Source organism: Eurytemora carolleeae, unplaced genomic scaffold (genome assembly GCF_000591075.1).
Source record: "Eurytemora carolleeae unplaced genomic scaffold, Eaff_2.0 scaffold1616, whole genome shotgun sequence".
Lineage (NCBI taxonomy): Eukaryota > Metazoa > Arthropoda > Copepoda > Calanoida > Temoridae > Eurytemora > Eurytemora carolleeae.
In genome coordinates this window covers 151-7,940 of record NW_019397506.1, presented here as the reverse complement: position 1 = coordinate 7,940, position 7,790 = coordinate 151, and the positions used below count along the sequence as shown (strand labels likewise).

Below are 7,790 nucleotides of genomic sequence, written 5' to 3'. Positions count from 1 at the left end.
TTTAATTTAAATGTGTAAAATTGCAATTTTAATCATTATAAAGGGACTGTAAGCGTAATTTTAAGTAAAACTTCATCCAAAGATGACAATGCCCGATACTCTTGAATGCCCGATTCACAACGATACTCTTAAAAGTTTTGTCTGATAAACATATTATATCTCAATGTTCATAATTTTGAAAATTAATGATTTTCATTTGTGGTTTCTCTACAAAAGTGCCTTGCGTATTTCTACTGCATGAAAACATAAAGGAAAAACAACAACATCTTCCACATTATTGATCAGGTAACGGTGTCAATGGTATCGTTGTGAATCGGGCATTGCCATATTTGAATTGAAGACCACTTGAAATTGCGCTTACAGTCCCTTTAATATATGTGTTCATTTTACCAATATTGCACGTAGTGAAGAAAACCGGTTTTGAAACTTATGAATACTGTACAGAATGGTTCAGTTTTTAGAAAACAGAGCAGCGGATAAGTATAAGATATTTGGATATTATTTTGACCGAGCAAAGGTTCTAAACGAATAGCAAAAATAAAATTTTTGACGTAGCTCCCTCCAAATATCAATGGCGAAGTAAAAAAAAAATGAAAATGTGAACTAATGCAGATCGTACCAAGTTATTTGAGTTTTTGAGATCTTGTCAAGACAAATTTGATAAGAGGATGGAAAGAGCATGAAAGAAGGAGAAAAAGGCTGAATTAAGATAAAAAAGTGGACTATTTTAAAATTGTAATGTAAAAAAAAGGAGGATGTGAAATGCTTTATCTATAAAATGTCAGAAATCAAAAACATTTTGAGAATTAAACATCCTCTGTTGCCTGATTCTTTAAAAAGAATTTGTAATGGCTGAAATTTACCGTAATTTGATTGTGTATATACATGTTATAAATTAAGAAAACCCGTATATGGGTTGGAGGGGGAGGGGGGTTATTTAAACACTTTATATGTATTTTTAGTAAATTGTGATGAAAAATACAAATAAATAGGTTTTGATGTTTTGTTTGAAAAGGTCACAATGTAAAATTGTTTTTATCCTGAGGTTAAAATTACGCAACAGGTGTTACCCACTTTAGTTCCATATATAGCAACATCAAGGCTACACATGTACAGTTGTACAACCAGACAATGTCAGGCCTGTACAGTGTACATAACTACCTTTTCTTTAGCCCTGCCCGCCTGTTTAAGAACGAGCCTGGACAAGTTAGCCCCTCTGTTATCTGTCATGTTGATCCTGGATAACAATATTCACGCTGTTCACACGCAGGTAGCTGGGTCCAGACTAAACTTTAAATCACAACAATCCAAGTTCTGGCCCGAGTACACCCCTCCACCTCCTCTCCGCTCTACCAGAGTTAGAAAAACTTGCTGACCGCGCCGGGGAACTGAGTTCAGAAAACAGATCGGGATGAAAATACTCTAAAAAATGACATTTTAAACTCGAAAAAAAGCTAAGGTGGAGGGTTGTATCAGGAAAGGGGAAAAGGGCCTTCTTGCCCCCCCCCTACTTTACGAAAAAAATATTTAATTGCTAGTTCGTGCAACTTTTTATACAGCCCATATTTTTTCACATTTTTTTCATCAATCCAGCTAATTATTAAAATTCAAAAATTTAAGATTTTTATGGTTAGATCATTAAATGCTTGGATGAAAATACCATTCAGTTAGATTCAAAAGTACGTTAAAAATCTAAACATTCAGTGCAATTAAACAGAAATATATTTGCAAAAAAAATCTTCACTTTTCCTTTCAATTTTTACAGGTCAATAAGTTTCAATTTCAAGAATTAAAGAATTTATAAAAGCCCAATTTATAGGTAAACTACAGGGTGGGTGGCAAATCTGCCCCCCCCCCCTTTGAAGAGTTAAGTTTGTTAATACTAACAATCTTTAGAATTTATAAAAAAGATATATTTTAGTCGATCAAAACAAAATCTTTATGAAATATATTCCAGATTATTTACGACTTTGGCTCCATCAATTCATAACGACATCATTTTTTCCAAATATATGTAGAGCCAAAAAAGGTAAAAACCTGTTTTATTAATTCGAATGTTTGGTACTTTTTTTAGTTCAATTTCACTTAAATAAAAAAGTTGGAAAGTTTTTAATCTTTTGGTCATTCAGAGATCAAAGACCATAAACTTTGCTTTATTTACATTTAAGCATAATTTATTTAGACAATACCAATTGAAAATTGACTTTAGATTTAATTAATTTAGACAGTACCAATTAAACAATTTACTTTAGATTTAATTTATATAGGCAATACCAATTAAACAATTGACTTTAGATTTAATTCATTTAGACAGTACCAATTGAACAATTAACTTAGATTTAATTTATTTAGACAGTACCTATTGAACAATAGACTTTAGATTTAATTTATTTAGACAATACCAATTAAACAATTGACTTTAGATATAATTTATTTAGACAATACCAATTAAACAATTTACTTTAGATTTAATTTCTTTAGACAATACCAATTAAACAATTGACTTTAGATATAATTTATTTAGACAATACCAATTAAACAATTTACTTTAGATTTAATTTCTTTAGACAATACCAATTAAACAATTGACTTTATATTTAATTTATTTAAACAGACCAATTGAAAATTGACTTTAGATTTAATTTGTTTACACAATACCAATTAAACAATTGACTTTAGATTTAATTTATTTAAACAGTACCAATTGAAAATTGACTTTAGATTTAATTTGTTTAGACAATACCAATTAAACAATTGACTTTAGATTTAATTAATTTAGACAGTACCAATTAAACAATTGACTTTAGATTTAATTTATTTAGACAATACCAATTAAAAAATTTACTTTTGATTAATTTATTTAGACAGCACCAATTGAAAATCTACTTCTGATTAATTTATTTAGACAACACCAATTGAAAATTCACTTCAAACTTAATTCATTTAGACAGTATCAATTGAACATTAACTTAGATTTAATTTATTTTGACAGTACCAATTAAACAATTGACTTTAGATTTAATTTATTTAGACAGTATCAATTGAACAATTAACTTAGATTTAATTTATTTAGACAGTATCAATTGAAAATTTACTTTTGATTAATTTATTTAGACAGCACCGATTGAAAATTTACTTCAAATTTAATTTATTTAGACAGTAACTGATTCCTCGGAAATTATCGAGAAATTCCCTAGAATTGGTCCCCAAGATGAGAGATTTTTGTGGGATCACAGTTTTGAGACTCAGTTTCGAGAAATTCCTGAGAAATTCTCCGGAATTTTCCCCCACAAAATTCCACAGAATTTCTCCAGAAATATTCTCTGGAAATTCCTGAGAAATTCTTAGGACTTTGTCACCATGTTTACGGATTTTTCGGGGAATTTATTAAGAGGATTAGTTTCAAGAAATTCCTTGGAATTTCTCCGGAATTTCACCCCAAGAAATTCCTGAGAAATTCTCCTGACTACTTCTCCGGAAATTCCTGAGAAATTCTTAGGACTTGGTCACCATATTTAGGGATTTTAAGGGGAATTTAATAAAAGAATTAGTTTCGAGAAATTCCTGGGAATTTCTCTGGAATTTCACACCAAGAAATTCCTGAGAAATTCTCCAGAATGCTTCTCCGGAAATTCCTGAGAAATTCTTAAAACTGGTCACCAAGTTTACGGATTTTTCGGGAATTAGGGAAAAGAATAAGTTTCGAGAAATTTCTGAGAATATCTCAGTAATTTTTCTCAAGAAATTCCTAAGAATTTTCAAGTTCCGTTTTTCACCAATAGGTAACTCTGAGGTTCTCTTCTTTTATGCACTGCTCAAACTAAATCTTTTTTTCTTTGCATCCTTATTGATAAAAAATGATAATTTACTTAAGAACCATCTTTTAAAAAAATATTTGTAAATTTTAAAACATTTTTTTTATTTTTTCTTGACAATTCACTTGTCTGAATAAACAAAATACATGACAACTTCAGTAAGATCAAAAACGACTATAACATTCTGACTTAAGAAGATGGTTGTTGGAGGGGCAATATAGTTGTTAAGTTATTCACTACTTTTGTTAGTGAATATTTCAAGATATTCCTGAGGAACTCTTGAGAAAATCTTGGCAATAGTTCTAGTGAAATTTCCAGGAATTGGTTCTGAAGACCTTTTCGCTACAAATTTTCTCTGGTTTTTCTGAAAAATTGGTAACAAGAAATTCCCTAGAATTGGTTACATGAAATTCCTTGGATAGAGTTACGAGAATTTCCTAAGAATGAGTTACAAGAAATTCCTCAGAATGGGTTACAAGAAATTCCTCAGACCTGGTTCTTCGGACAGGGTTACGAGAAATTCCTGGGAAAAGCTGTCAACATTTTCACCGGATTTTCCTGTGAAAGATTCCTGTGAATTTCAGCCGATTCCCAGGAAAGATTCCTGGGAATTTCCGTGGATTTTCCGCAAAATTGTTACTTGGGGAAAATTTACTTCATATTTAATTTATTTAGACAACCCAATTGAAAATTTTCTTTGTATTTATTTTTATTTAGACAATACCAATTAAAAATTTACTTTATATTTAATTTATTTAGACAATACCAATCGAAAATTTACTTTAGATTTAATTTATTTAGACAGTACCAATTGAACAATTAACTTAGATTTAATTTATATAGACAATACCAATTAAACAATTGACTTTAGATTAATTTATTTAGACAATACCAATTAAACAATTGGCTTTAGATTAATTTATTAGACAGTACCAATTAAACAATTGACTTTAGATTTAATTTATTAAGACAGTACCAATTAAACAATTGACTTTAGATTTAATTCATTTAGACAATACCAATTGAAAATTGACTTTAGATTAATTTATTTAGACAGTACCAATTAAACAATTTACTTTAGATTTAATTCATTTAGACAATGCCAATTGAAAATTGACTTTAGATTAATTTATTTAGACAGTACCAATAAAACAATTGACTTTAGATTTAATTTATTTAGACAATACCAATTGAAAATTGACTTTAGATTAATTTATTTAGACAGTACCAATTAAACAATTCACTTTAGATTTAATTCATTTAGACAGTACCAATTGAAAATTGACTTTAGATTAATTTATTTAGACAGTACCAATTAAACAATTTACTTTAGATTTAATTTATTTAGACAATACCAATTAAACAATTGACTTTAGATTTAATTCATTTAGACAGTACCAATTAAAAATTGTCTTTAGATTTTTTCTAAAAGGTTTTTTTTAAATATGGATTTCTTTAAATAAATATGGATGAATACATACATATATTTCTGCAACCACCCATATTGGTGACTATAAAAAAAATATTTGTATCTAGTAAATTTTTAATTCTCACGTTTATTGTTTTTTTTAAACAATTTTTGATGAACAATTATCTAAGAGAAAACACTGAAAGAATTAAAATTTGAAAAAAAAGATGGGCGCGAAGCGCCTAAAAAGCCTTGTAATTTATTAGATAAAGCACTTATTTTTAATCTAATGAAACATAGGGTGGGGTACGAGGTGCAACATATAACATTTAAAGAAATGCATAATTTTTCAATGCAAATTAAATCTTTAAAACTATATTTTTTATTTGTTTTATCTCACATCCTTCAATGATTTAATGTATTCACTTAGAAACATGTGTGAATTGTATTTAAATTGAGAACTGTTTACATTATATAGTTTAGCATTAGCATACAATAAACTGGGCAGGCTGCACTGCTCTGCTCTCTGCAGCTGTAGATAAAGATCTAAATTAATTTTGTAAGTCTACCGCTAGAGGTCTCTTAATGTTATCTACAAATAGTAATAATTGATCTAGGACTAAATGTTGTCGGCACACTGAATGATTTAAACCAATTTAATACAATAGTTACGGAAAAGATCAAACATCTGGCCCACTAACATTAATATTTTAAGATATACGCATATTTGAAGTCTATATTCACATATATAGAAAATATGGTTACTGTCAGGACGTTATAAGCGTCACGTTCTGCCGCTCTGCACTCTATGACACGTTTTTTTTGCACGCATGATGTGCGGATCATTTCATATAAAAATTAATACACCATTAATTTATCAAAGCCTCTTTTACGCTATTATTTACAATAGTCAACTTAGTCATGTATCGATGTAAAAATGTCCTTACTTCACATAAATACTAAACATCTTGAAAATATCAATCTATCTCATCAATATGTATATATGTACACGCATATACAATCAGGTGAACTAGATTATATTTTAAGTAACATTTAATCTTATATCTTTTTAATTATAATTCCTTTTATTGAAGAGCTAGCTTGAGTTGAACAAATTTTTTTTAGAATCCTAGTATATATCTATCTAGGAAACCCTTCAGTAACATAGGCAAAAAAATATTTTTTTTTTTTGAAATATGTTTTTTTTTATATCTAAACTTTTATTTTTCAAAATAAATTTTTTTTCTTCAAAATTTGATTTAAATAAATTTGCTCCTCTCATATTCATGTGTATATTGTAAAATATTAAAACTAGTGGAACTACAAGGTCACAAAGTCGTACATATAATAGAGTCTCCTTCTGTCTAGTGTGAAGTGACATATTCATTGTAGAAATGTAATGACAAGCAACAAGGTACAGAACATTAAAAAAGTTAAATGATTAACTTTCTTTTTTCAAAAATGTATTAGTTATGAAAAACTACATTTATCGATTATTATTTACATTTTAATCTGATTTCCCTTCTCCCTGTCTTTTCAACAAACAGAGTATATTTGCCCAGATAAATCCACATGCTCCGTTATACACTATTCTGAAAATATAAAAATATAATATAATAAATCCACATGCTCCGTTATACGCTATTCTGAAAATATAAAAATATAATATAATAAATCCACATGCTCCGTTATATGCTATTCTGAAAATATAAAAATATGTTATTTTTTTTTAATTCCTAGAAATATTTTATGTTTATTAACTTATTGATAAATATTAACTTTTAAACCATATGTACATTGTTTATTTTACTACAGGGTGTCCCAATAAACATGGGAATTCAGTTACGATTTCTAACCTTTTCAAATATGCTTGAATTTATTTTCTTATAATTTTAGATATTAGATTAATGAATAACATAAAAGGTTAGTTTGACTTTTAACTTTTGGAAAATTAACATTGTTTAAGCTGGATTTAACTTACAGATTTTTTTATAAGTTTAAGTTTTCCAATTTGCTGATTTTTAAATTCCAATTTGAAAAAAAAAAAACTGGGAAATCAAGATTAAAAATTGAGTAGTTATAAGAAGCAGGCTGGGCAAATATTCTTATAATTAATTTTTACCTGTAAGCAGGAGGTACAAACTTAAAGTTGAGTACTTGAGCAGGCAACCAGAAGGCACAACTAGTCTGCAGTACATTAATATAGTAAACAAACAACAAGTCTGCAGTACATAAATATAGTAAACAAATACTAGTCTTTAGAACGTTAAATATTGTAAACAAACAACTAGTCTGCAAGACTGCTTTACATAAATATACTAAATACTAGTCTTTAGCACATCAAATATTGTAAACAAACAACAATAGTCTGCAGTACATTAATATAGTAATCAAACAACTAGTCTAAAGTACATTAATATAGTAAACAAACAACTAGTCTGCAGTACAAAAATATACTAAACAAACTAGTCTTTAGTACATTGAATATAGTAAAAAAAAGCTAGTCTGCAGTACATAAAAATTGTAAACAAAAAACTAGGTTGCATTACAAATACATAGTAAACAAA

General features: G+C 28.1%; 1 long non-coding RNA gene across 2 annotated transcripts; it reads right to left on the bottom strand.

The window, feature by feature from the left end:
* Window positions 1–5,582: 5,582 nt before the first annotated feature.
* LOC111714642 (uncharacterized) lies at window positions 5,583–7,416 on the bottom strand. 2 transcript variants are annotated; one of them, XR_002768023.1, is made up of 3 exons: window positions 7,346–7,416; window positions 6,728–6,815; window positions 5,583–5,769 (listed from the first exon to the last, which is right to left on the bottom strand). It is a non-coding gene; the product is annotated as an uncharacterized LOC111714642 (long non-coding RNA). The 2 variants fall into 2 exon arrangements; XR_002768022.1 differs by lacking the exon at window positions 5,583–5,769 and having other exon boundaries at window positions 6,670–6,815.
* Between the last annotated feature and the right edge of the window lie 374 nt (window positions 7,417–7,790).